This window comes from Cricetulus griseus, chromosome 2 (genome assembly GCF_003668045.3).
Source record: "Cricetulus griseus strain 17A/GY chromosome 2, alternate assembly CriGri-PICRH-1.0, whole genome shotgun sequence".
In the NCBI taxonomy this organism is placed as follows: domain Eukaryota; kingdom Metazoa; phylum Chordata; class Mammalia; order Rodentia; family Cricetidae; genus Cricetulus; species Cricetulus griseus.
In genome coordinates, this window is record NC_048595.1 from 19,128,607 (window position 1) to 19,140,608 (window position 12,002).

General features: G+C 43.8%; 1 protein-coding gene across 3 annotated transcripts in view; it reads left to right on the forward strand.

Moving 5' to 3' along the window:
- Positions 1 to 2,739: 2,739 nt before the first annotated feature.
- Positions 2,740 to 12,002, forward strand: part of Cep85 (centrosomal protein 85) — a 36,235-nt gene continuing 26,972 nt past the window's right edge. For 2 of the 3 annotated variants that reach the window (XR_004768143.1, XM_027399621.2), the window contains exon 1: positions 2,740 to 2,881. The gene's annotated coding sequence lies outside the window, so the exon portion shown is untranslated. Of the gene's footprint in view, positions 2,882 to 5,178; positions 5,242 to 12,002 lie in introns of those variants that run through there. The other variant, XM_027399622.2, reaches the window with a different exon arrangement.

Consider the following 12,002-nt stretch of genomic DNA (forward strand, 5'->3'; position numbering starts at 1 on the left):
TTTGTTTACGTGGAACCCTGTGTCAACAAACAATAGTAAAGTAACTGAAGATTTATGGATCCTTAAAATGAAGAATAGTCTTCGAAATGAGAACCTAAAGACAGTTGAAATAAGAGTACTCGTTTCCATATTGAAATTATCACATGATGGAGTTACTTTTAAACTACAGGGGGAAACTGAGCCAGGTGTATTTGTTCATACCTGTAGTCTCTGCACTTGGGAAGTAGAGGTTGAAGGATTAGTTCAAAGTTGACCTTGGCTATAAAGCAAGCTCCAGGCTAGGCTGGACTCCATGAAACCCAGTCAAAAAGTAAGTAAGAGGGAGTCCAGAGCAATCGGTGTTCTGCCAGAGGACTGTTCAGACCCTAGCACCCACATTAGGTGGCTCACAAATACCTCTAAGTGCAGTTCCAAGGGATCCAGTGCCTTCTGGCCTTAGAGGTTCTGGCGCTCGTGCGTGCACACACACACACACACACACACACACACACACACACACACACACACACACACACACACTAAAAATAAACCTTAAAGTCAAAAAAAAAAAAAAAAATGTCCAAGAACCCATTCAGGAGCCCAAGCCTGAAGACTCAGGAGTCTGAGGTTAGCCTGCGCTAAATTGCAAGGCTTTGTTGAAGAGAAGAACTGTACAAATAGAATTTTTGTGTGTGTGACAGGATCTCACTGTGTAGCTTAGGATAGCATCAAACTCCTGATCTACCTGCCTCAGCCTTCTGAATTGCGATTACAGACATACTCTATCACCCCAGCTCATAAATGTTTGTAGATTTAAATTCCAACACGTCCACCGTTTCAAGTTTCTTCTCTTTCCAGGACCAGCTGTAGGCATTTTGGGCAGATCGGCTGGGACAGGCACTCGGGAGTCAGAGAATGCGGAGTGTTAAACAGCTCGGATGGAAAGGTATTCTGGAGCTCAGGAGACAAGGAATACCACAGGTCACAGTAAGCGCAGCAGTTCACAGCCCTGTTTCAGGGGAGGCTTCCCCAGCGGATCAGCTCTGCTCCAGCAGAAAAGGGCTTCTTGGGCGAAATAGTAACATTTCACCTCTGCTCCCGGGAGGGCAGAGAGTGGAAACTCAGCTCTGCCAGGGGGAGGGTTGCCCGGCAAAACTGTTACAGACCTGCTCGCTCTGCTCTGCTCTGCCCAGGGTGGTCTCTGCTCTGCCGCAAAAGGAGATCTTTACCCAGAGCCCATCTAAGGGTTTATTGGGAGGGAAGAATCCAGGAAGAGTGGCTGCCCTCTACCAGGGTGTCAGAGGATAGCAGGGCAGCCAAAACAGCCACAAGCCGAACAAAGAACTTATATAAGGACTCTCAGGGGGCAGAGTTTTTCCAGGGGGTGGGGATTGGTCAGATTTCAATCCCTGAACTCAGATTGGCTAGATCTTCTGCTCAGAGATTGGTTAGTTTTCTGCACAGGCTTGGGGTCAGATTCGCTCTGGTTTGGGGCTAAAGTGTGTTTCTTTCACTGGTCCTTTTTAGCCTTTTGGCTCTAGCTTTGGGACCAGGGTGTATTTCTTTCACTGGCTCTGATTCCAAGGACAAAGTGTGTTTCTTTGGCACTGGTTTCAGGGCCAGGGTGCATTTCTTGGGTTTGGTTGCAGGGCCAAAGTGTGTTTCTTTGGTTCTGCTCAGGGTGTGTTTCTTTGGCTGGCCCTTTCCCTACACCAGCCCTTTACGTCCACCTCTTGTCCTTGTTCCCTCCTTCCTCACAAAAGAAACAGAAGCCATCTACTGGGAAAACTCAGCTTTCACCTATAAATTCATTTTTAGACATCCAGACTTAAGATTCATAGTAATAAAGGTCCCTGTTCCTAATTCCAGAGATTTTCTCTAAATTTATCTGTCATTCCCAGGTTCAACATCCATCAGTTTGTTATTCTTAAATGTTTTTAAATTTTACTTTTTATTTTATTTATTTATTTATTTATTTTGGTTTTTCGAGACAGGGTTTCTCTGTGGCTTTGGAGGCTGACCTGGACCTAGCTGTTGTAGACCAGGCTGGTCTCGAACTCACAGAGATCCACAAATTTTACTTTTTATAATTTATTTTTATTTTACCTGCATTGGTGTTTTGCCTGTGCGTCTGTGTGTGAGGATACCTAGACAGTTTTGAGCTGCCATGTGGGTGGTGGGAATTGAACCGGGGTCCTTTGGAAGAGCAGCTCGTGCTCTTAATCTCTGAGCCATCCCTCCAGCCCCTAAATTTTGTTTTTATTATGTGTGTGTTGCGTTTGTGTGTGAATGCAGTGAGTGGGCGCGCCAAAAGAGGCTAGAAGAGAGTTGGGAGTCGCCAGACACGGATGCTAGGAACCGAACTTGGGGTCCCTGAAAGAGCAGCTCCTCGTCTTTGACTATGAATAGGCAGTGACCCAGGCAGGTCACAGGCACCATCTGACCTCACCGTTCCGGCGGGAGGATTCCCTCTAGTCTCCGCCCTAAGCCTCGCCGGCACAGCGCCACCTAGAGGCAGGACTGGGTAAGGAGCGAAGAGTCAGAGCTAAGTAGCCGCTGGGTCATGCGCAGAGCGCTCCACCGGTCCAGCGCCTCCTACGCAGTGATCCTCCCGCCCACAACCGAGGACACCGTGCAGGGGGCGGGACACCAGAGCGGCCCGAGTCTCCATTGGTCAGAGCGAGGCAGAAAGAGGCGGGGCAGCCACGCGCCTCGACTTTCTATTGGCCAGAGGACAGCAGAAAGGGGCGGTGCTGGGCGGCGCGCGCTTGGAGGCGTGCGGCCTGACGGGCGTGTAACGGCCGTTGGGCGACCTGAGGAGCGGAGTCGCCGCTCGTGCAGACGTGGTGGCCGCCGTCAGTGTCCCGGAGGCAGGGATTTCGCCGCCCGCTCTCAGGCCCGTGTAAGTTCTTCTTGGGGCGGCGGCCCCTGTCCCCCGTTCCGTAGCCCCGGGGAAAGCTGGGGAACTCGGGACCCACCTTCGTGGGGGGGCGGGGAGTGTGTGGTGGGATCCCGGGGGAGCGAGACGCATGCGCAGGTGGACCGAGCCCTAATTCCGGCCCAGTCCCTTCTCGCACCGGCTCCGTTTCCTGGATGAGACCCCCCCACGCCCCCTCGCGTCCCAGTCGCCTCTCCTCCGCGCCTCGCTTGTCCCTTGTCGTTAGCTCCACAGCAGTTGCCGTACTTGGGTCCCAGACGCCCCCCGCCCTCGTAGAGCCCTCGGCCCGCGGGAAGGACCCGGGGCAACAATTAGATGTTAAGCAAGTTGTCAGTGGGCGAGTGAGGTGGAGACCTTTCACAAAGGGCCTGGAACAGAAGACGCTGGTGTGGTGGCTTCAGGGAGCCATTTCCCGCGGAGGTGGCGTCTGAGCTGACAGCGCCTGGGAACGACCTACACCCGTGCCTTAGGCGTCTGGCACGAAGAAGCCAGAGATGCTACCAGATTCCTGTTACGTAGGACAGAACCCCCCCCCCCCCACACACACACACACCCGGAATTAGCTGGAGCTAACTGAGGTCAGTGGTGTCGAAGTTGAGGAACCTGGTGGTCAGAGGCTTGGGATGCATCGAAAATTAAGTGTATCTAAGTTTGTCTAACAGTATTAAAACGTTTGGCTTTAGCAAGTCAGGAAAGGTCAGACCATGTCTGGTGTTTTGCTTTGTTTTCTCTTGTTTTGTTGTCGTTGTTGAAATAATCGAGCATTAAATAAGCCCTTTGCCCTGTTGAGGCAGGCACTCTACTACTGAGCCCTCCCTCTCTTTTCTTTCTGTTTGTGGTCTTGCTATGTAGTCTGGGCACTTGGGATTTCTGTATATCCCGGCCTGGGCTTTTGTTGTTGTTAATTTTTAAGACAAGGTTTCACTATGTAGTCCTGGCTGACCTAAAACTCACTATGTAGACCAGGGTGGTCTTGAACTCACAGAGATCCTCCTGCCTTTGCCTACCACCATATCAGGCCCAGGCTGTCTTGAGTTCATGTTACTTTTGCCTTAGCCTCCATAGTATTGAGATTGCAGGTTTGCACACACACAAGCAGTAGTTTTTCACTGCAAAGAGCCAGGGAAATAGGTGCTCAGTAAATTTGGGTTGGTAAATACAGTATTTGGCCAGGACTCTTTCAACTGCCACTCTTGGCCTTCTTTTTTTTTTTGCATGGAAATTTTTTATGAAACCTTGAGTATGTACAAATTTGCCTGGAAAATTTTTATGAAACCTTGATTGTATAAAAACCAAACATTTGCTGAGAAGTGATAAAGAAACTTACTTTAAAACAATTATTTGGAGCTTGGTATGGTGGCCTATGCTTGTAATCAGGAGACTGAGGCAGGAGAATTACCCAGGTGTTCAATACTAGCCTGGTCTACATATTGAGTTCTAGATCCTAACTCAAAATTCTTTGGTCTGTGTTTAATTTTTACTATTTATTAAAGACAAAAGCTAATATGTATAATAAGGAGGTGGATGTACTTAGGATTCATTATTGCCAGGGATGGTGATCCATGCCTGTATTCTCAGCACTTGGAAGACAGAGGCTTGAGGGTAATCTTTGGCTGCGTAACAAATGCTAGGCCAACTTGGGCTGCATGAGACCCTGTCTCAGAAACCAGAAGAAATCTTGGCTGAGTGTCTGGTACTGCAGGGTACAGACCATCTTTAACATTTTTCAGAGTTGATATTTTGATTTTGTCATCATTAATATTGAGAATACTGCTTCCCAAAAGTACAAAGTGGAAGAAGTGTGTTTAGGGCCATTTAATATTTATTTGTGTGAGTGACAGAGAGACAGACAAACAAGTTTTCTCTCCTTATACTGTGGGATCCAAGTATTGACATAGGTCATCAGACTTGTGGCAAGTCATTTTACCTGCTGAACCATCTCATCAGCGTATCAGACAGCAGTTTTTCAAGTCAGATATTTGAAAACCTATGTGACATGCACACTATGTCAAGCTTCATGTGTCAAGGATGACTTTGAATTAATGGTCTTGCCTCCTCTTCCTTAATGCTGGGATTACAGAACTGTGTTACCTTACTTAGTTTGTGTGTGCTGCAGATCAAACTCATCTTTGTGTATACTAGAGAAGTACTCTACCAGGCGAGGTATATCCCTAACCTTTTTTTTTTTTTTTAGATCTCACAGTGGCTCTGGCTAGCCTGGAACTTCCCTGTGTAGACCAGAGTGTCCTCAAATTCATAGAGATCCTTTTGCCTCTGCTTTACAAGTGATCAAAGGTGTTTGCTGCCATGCCTGCCTCCTCGAGGTAGTTTCTTGTTTGTTGAGACAGGGTCTCATGTATCCCAGGTTATTGTGGACAGTTTACCTTAAATTCATGGTCCCCATCGCCATTTCTCAGGTGCTGGGATTACAGGCATACAACACCCCAAACACAAACTATTTTGATGCTAACAACAACAAAAAGACAGTAGGAAAATATTAAAACTTTTGTTTGTAAGACAATGTTTTTATAAGAGCAGAAAACTTTGAATGCACAGTAAAAACAGTAGTTGAGCTGGGCCGAGGTGACACACACCTTTAATCCCAGCACTCGGAAGGCAGAGGCCGGCCTGGTCTACAGAGTGAGTCCCCGGGGTAGCCAAGGCAGTGACACAGAGAAATGCTGTCTCAAAAAACAAAAAAGCAGTGTAGTAAATGACCTACAGTGGTTTCAAAGCTGAGCCAAGGTGTTTGAGGCAGTGTGTTTGGTGTTGCGTAGCTTGAGGGTATGCATAGTGTAAAGTGTTCATGTTGCATTGCAATTAAGTCAAGCAAATCAGAACAGGTGAGCATTGCTGGAGACAACTTGGATTTGTTAATGTGTTTGATTTTGAATTGACACTTGGCTGTTGTATATTCAGAAACCTTTTACTGTTCATAGATTTTTCAAAATGTCCAAATTGTATCACCTATCAACCCATAGTTTAAGAAGTTGTGTGCTGAAGCTGGCTAGTGGTGGCACGCACCTTTTATCTCAGCACTCTGGGAGACAGAGGCTGGCAGATCTCTGAGCTCAAAGTCAGCCTGGTCTACAAAGTAAGTTCTGAGAGAGCCAGGGCTACACAGAGAAACCCTGTCTTGAAAAATAAAACAAGCAATAATATATGTTGTGCCTTGAGGATGGTTCAGTGGATAAAGGCATTTGCTGCCAAGCCTGAAGACTTGAGTGTACATACAGGTGGATGTCAGTAATCATCAGTTTCCACCTTGTTTGTTGAGGCAGAATCATGAAACCCAGGGCTTCCCAACATAGGTAGTCTTGCTAGCCAGCTCATTCTGGGGATCTAGTGTCTCTGCCTTCTAAAGTTGGGGTTACAAACAGGCTCCCACTACCATTTGGCATTTACGGGGTTCTGTTGTCCTCATGTTTATACGTGAGCATTATAACTACTCAGCTATCTTCCCAGCCTCAAAATCTAAACCTTTATTTTCTTTTCTGTAAAAGGAGAATGATAATAGTAACTGTCTCAGAATTGATATGAGCATTAAATTTGACACATGGTACTTCTATAAAATATTTCTTTAGCACAGGGCTTAATAGATAGGAAGTGCTACCTATATACATTTTAAATTTGCTCCTACCTTCACTCAGTTGTATCTCTTTAGCTGCATAATTAGTTATTTGTGTTGTTTCTTATATACTCATTTATTTTACTTTCATTTTAGAGAGTCTCTATCCTTCAGTGGGTACTAAAAATCTGTTTTAAAAATGTCTTTAAAGAGCCGGGCTTTGGTGGTGCACGCCTTTAATCCCAGCATTCGGGAGGCAGAGGCAGAGGTCTTGTGAATTCAAGACCAGCCTGGTCTACAAGAGCTAGCTCCAGGACAGGCTCCAAAGCCACAGAGAAACCCTGTCTCGAAAAAACAAAAACAAAACAAAAGTCTTTAAAGTTAATTATATTTTATGTGGTGGTATGTGTTATGTGTGCTTATTCATGTGAGTGTGGGCACACTAATGGCATGGCATGTGTGTAGAGGTCAAAGGACAGCCTCAGGTGTCAGTCCTTGTTTTTCAGCTTGTTTGGGACAAGGTCTTTATTGCTTGCTGCTTTTTATACACCAGGCTAACTGACTCATGAACCAATTAGGGATTCTTTTGTCTATGTTTCCCATCTCAGTTGTAGGAACATTGAGATTACATATGAGCTACTGTGCCTGGCTTTACATGGGTTCTGGGATTTGAACTCCGGGATTCATCGGTGGCTGGTACATGCTTTACCACTAAGCTGTCTCCCCAGTGCAATGCAAAACACTTTCCCTTGTTTTGGTTTGGTGTGTTGTTGTATTTTAGACTTAACTTTATTTATGCATGTGTACATGCACACATGTTCAATTCCTACAGAGATCAGAACAGGATCTTGGATCTTTTGAAGCTAGAGTTACAGGCAGTTGTGAGCTATCTGACTTGCATGGGTACTTAGAACTGAACTTCTAAGCAGTAAGCACTCTTAACTGCTGACCTATCTCTAGCCCTGATTTGATGTTTTAACACAGGATTTCACTGTGTAGTCCAGGCTGAAGATCTTAGCTTCCGGAGTGCTGGATTACAGTGTGCACCACTATGTTCAGCCTAAAAAAAAATTTCTAGTTGCTCATTGGATTCTGAGTTTATTAGGAAAAAGTCAAGAATAACTTATTTTATATGGTTTATTTTGATTTGGGGGGGTGGATATTTTTAAAAAACAAAACTGAAATACAACATGCCATGGTAACCTAAGCCTCTAATCCCAGACTTTGGGATCTAGAGGCAGGCAAGCTTCAACTACATAGTGAGTTCAAGACCATCTACATGAGACTGTTTCTCAAAACAGAATAACAGTGGGGGAGGAGCCAGGCATTGTTCTACATACCTGGAACAGCAGTTCTCAACCTGTGGGTCTTGACCCCTTTGATAGGGGTGGGGCTAGGGGGTTGAATGACCTTTTCACAGGAGTTACGTATCAGATATCCTGCATATCAGATACTTACAATATCATAACAGTGAGTCATAACAGTGGCAAGATTACAGTTAGGAAGTAGCAACAAAATCATGGTTGGGGGTAACTGTCAGTATTCAGGCATCTGTACTAGCCTGTTTTGGGGGTTCTGATAGGATACGCCCTCAGCTGCAGCCACTAAGAGCATAGTGTGTATTCACAATGTTCCTTTTAAAAAGGACCCTGACCACCTCCCATCCTTCTCTCTCTTTCTCTTTCTCTCCCTCTCTGAATTGGAAAATGTCTCAGAATCTGCTTGGGGTACTGTTTTTTCTGTTTTCGGTTTTTCTTTTTCTTTTTTGGACTGATCTCACTGTATAGTCTGGACTGGTTTTAAACTGGCAATAGTACTGCCTCAGCTTCCCCAGTGCTGGGACTAGAGCCTTGTACCAACACACCTGGCACCTTTATTTAAAGGGTTACAAAATGGAACTGGTATTGTGTACATAGTACTGGAGGTGGTGAAGAGAGGAGGAGGATCAAAAGTTCAAAGGTTGAGGGCAAAAGAAGAGGCTCAATGAAACAGTTTTGATGTTGACAAGAAAAATCACTAATAGGTGGGTGGGTGATTATGCTTCTGTGTCATTAACTCACTATCCAGCAGTTGAATGGCTAGCCATAAGTTGATAACTAGCCATAAGTTGAAGCTTTTTGTTGTTTTGTTCTTTGAGGTTTTTTTTTTTTTTTTACATGATTTACTCATTTTAATTTATGTGCAGTGGTGTTTTGTCTGCATGTATGTGTATATGCAGGTGTTGAATCCCCTGGACCTGGAATTAACAGACAGATGTGAGCTGCCATGTGGGTGCTGGGAATTGAACCTGGCTCTAAAAGAGCAGCCAGAGCTTTTAACCTCTCTCCAGCCCCTTGGTTTTTATGTATAAGATGTGTTTTGCCTGCATGTACGTCTGTACACCAAGTTTATTCAGTGCCCGAAGAACCTAGAAGAGGTTGGAACTGGAGTTAAAGCTGGTTGTTTTGAGGTACTGTGTGGATGCTAGGATCCAACCCAGGTTCCCTAGAAGAGCAACCAGTGCTTGTACCCACTGAGCCATCTGTCCAGCCCTTAAGGAGATAGAGTCTTACTGTGTAATTCATGCTAACTTGGAACTTACAGTCTGTTTCCTGGGTGCTAAGTTGATACTTTAAGGAAGTGTGGTTTTGGAGTTTGGTTTCATTATGTTATTGCACACAGTAAGTTGATGACCATTTGGTTTGTTGTTGCTAAAATAAAACTGTAGAGGTCAGTAAAGTAATTAGTACCATATAATCACTTTTTTTTCTTTTAAAATTGAATTTCCCCTCTAAGAATTGTATCTTGTGAATTTTCCCAAATTATTTTGGGCACTCTATAATTCAGAGTTTCTGAATTCCTCTTGTGATCCCCCTCCCGATTTTTGTTTGTTTTCTAATGACATGTTAAACACAGGCATTAAAAATAATAGATAATTGTGTCCTTAGGTCTGGTATGTTTTTGCATCTTGAGTCTAAACAGTGCACCTCATGAAACCATGTTACAAAATTTTCATTTGCAAAAGAGAATTCTTTTACACAGAGAAACCCTGTCTTGGAGATAAAAGAAAATATTCTTTAGAAAGCTATATTAACTTTTTTTTACTAAAATATTAAGTGTTGCTTAATCATAACTCTTGTTATAAATTGCATACTTTGAGTATTGGGATTTAGCCACAGCAACATAGTACAGCTGTTGTAAAGACACCTTAATTCAGCCCTCTTTGAGAGCCCCATACCCATACCCTGCATGTACACAGTGTCTTTCCTATGTGCATCTGTCTAAATACTTAGTAAGTTCACCAACTTAGCTTCACTTTGACTGGTCTTGAAACTTTCCTGCAGCCTAGCCAAGGTCTCGATTTACCTGAGTGAAGGGCCTAACATTGACAGTTGGCGTCATCCTTCTCTCTTTTCCTCCCTTTCTTTATTTCTTTTGTTTTTCTGGAATAGGGTCTCATGTAATCCTTGTTGTTTCTCTGAGACAGGGTTTCTCTGTTTAGCCCTAGTTGTCCTGGAACTTGCTTTGTAGACCAGGCTGGCCTCTAACTCAGAGATCTGCCTGTTTCTGCCTCCCAAGTACTGGGATTAAAGCTGTGTGCCACTACAGACTGGCGCCCAGAATAGTCAAAGCCTATGTCTCCCAAATACTACTATCACAGGAGTGTTCCACCTGATGCATTTTGATTATTTGATTTTTGTTGTTGTTGTTTTTGCTTTGAATTTTTGTTTCTTGTGGGGGAGCCAGAGGCAGGAAAACCACTGCAGGTTCCAGGCCAGCTTGGACTATACAGCTAGATTCCCTCACCACCACTTCCACCACCCCCACCCCCACCCCGCCCTGGTTCTGTAGCCCAGGCTGGCTTCGAACCCAGAGATCTTCCTGCCTCTGCCTCCTGTGTGCTGGGCTCAAAGTCAGGTGCCACTACCTCCCAACTAAAAAATATGTATATTTTTACATTTTAATGATAATGTGTATGTATGTGGGTATGTGCATGTGAGATAGATGTGAGTGCAGGTGCCCATATTGAGTCCAGAAAGGGTGTTAGATTCCATGAAGCTGGCATCACAGAGGGTTGTGATCTCCCTGACATGGGTGCTTAGAATTGAACCTAGGTCCTCCACAGTAGTAGTGGTATACTGTCTTAACCACTGAGCCATCTTTCCAGCCCCTTTTGTTTATTCTTCGAAATATGATCTTGCTATATTTTTTCCAGGTTGGTCTTGAAATTCTTGTAGTATCAAAATATTTCTATCTTAGCCTCTTGAGTAGCTGGGGCTACATGTGTGTGCCACCATGCCCACATGATTTGCTTTTTTTTTTTTTTTTTTTTTTAATTTTTGTTTCTGAGACATGGTCTCTCTGTAGCCTGGCTGTCCTAGAACTCCCTATATAGACTGGGCTGGCCTTGAACTCACAAAGATTTGCCTGCTTTTGTTGCAATATATGTATTTCTTTTTTCCTCTGGCTTGTTGTATACTAATAAAATAGCCTTAGAATCTTCAAAATGATATTTATCTTTTCATGTGTTAATAAACTAACTGACTTGTCCCTGGTAGTTTTTTTATTTCTTTCTTTAGGTATTAACCAGGGTTATTCTGCTTGCTTGGTGGAATTCTACTCCTTTTGACATTGTAATAGAGCTTAATGGGCAGCCGTCTTGGTGGACAAATCTTTGTAAAAACATAGCCTAAAAATACAAAACATACAAAAATATAGTAACCCTTAACTTCTAATTATGTTAGAAGTACAGATCTATAGTTTCTAGGAAATCTGGTTATAGTATGCTTTTTTTGGGGGGGGGGTTGGTTTTTTTTTTTTTTTTTTTTTTTGGTTTTTTGAGACAGGGTTTCTGTGTAGCTTTGGAGCCTATCCTAGCACTCTCTCTGGAGACCAGGCTGGCCTCGAACTCAAGAGATCCACCTGTCTCTGCGTCCCGAGTGCTGGGATTAAAAGTGTATGCCACCAACGCCCAGCTAGTATGCTATTTTTATCTTCTAGTCATATTTGAGTACTCCTTTAGCTACATTCTATTTTTGTGTAACTTGATTTTTCTTAACAAAGTAAATCCTTTATAATATCAGTTTATCATTTCTAGCTTCTCTATCAGTAGTAAACCCAAGGAGGTCATTGCCATATTTGTCCTTTGCAGTATCTTTTTTCCTGTTTTTGTTTTGGTTGAGACAGTTTCATTCTGTGGCCTCAGATTTGTGGTGGTCTTTCTGCCTTAGCTTTCCAAGTATAAAGTTATAGGCATGCAATACCATACCTGGCTGTAATATCTTTATATAATAAACCTGTTATTTTTCTTTTCTCTTTTTCTTTTTCTTTTTTCTTTTTTGGTTTTTTTGTTTGTTTGTTTTTTGAGACAGGGTTTCTCTGTGTAACAACTCTGGCTGTCTAGGAACTCACTTTGTAAACCAGGCTGGTCTTGAACTCAGAGATCCTATTGCTTCTGCCTCCCGAGTGCTGGGATTAAAGACATGTGCCATCACCACCCAGCTATTTATTTTTCTAAACAGGGTACGTAGTTCTGTT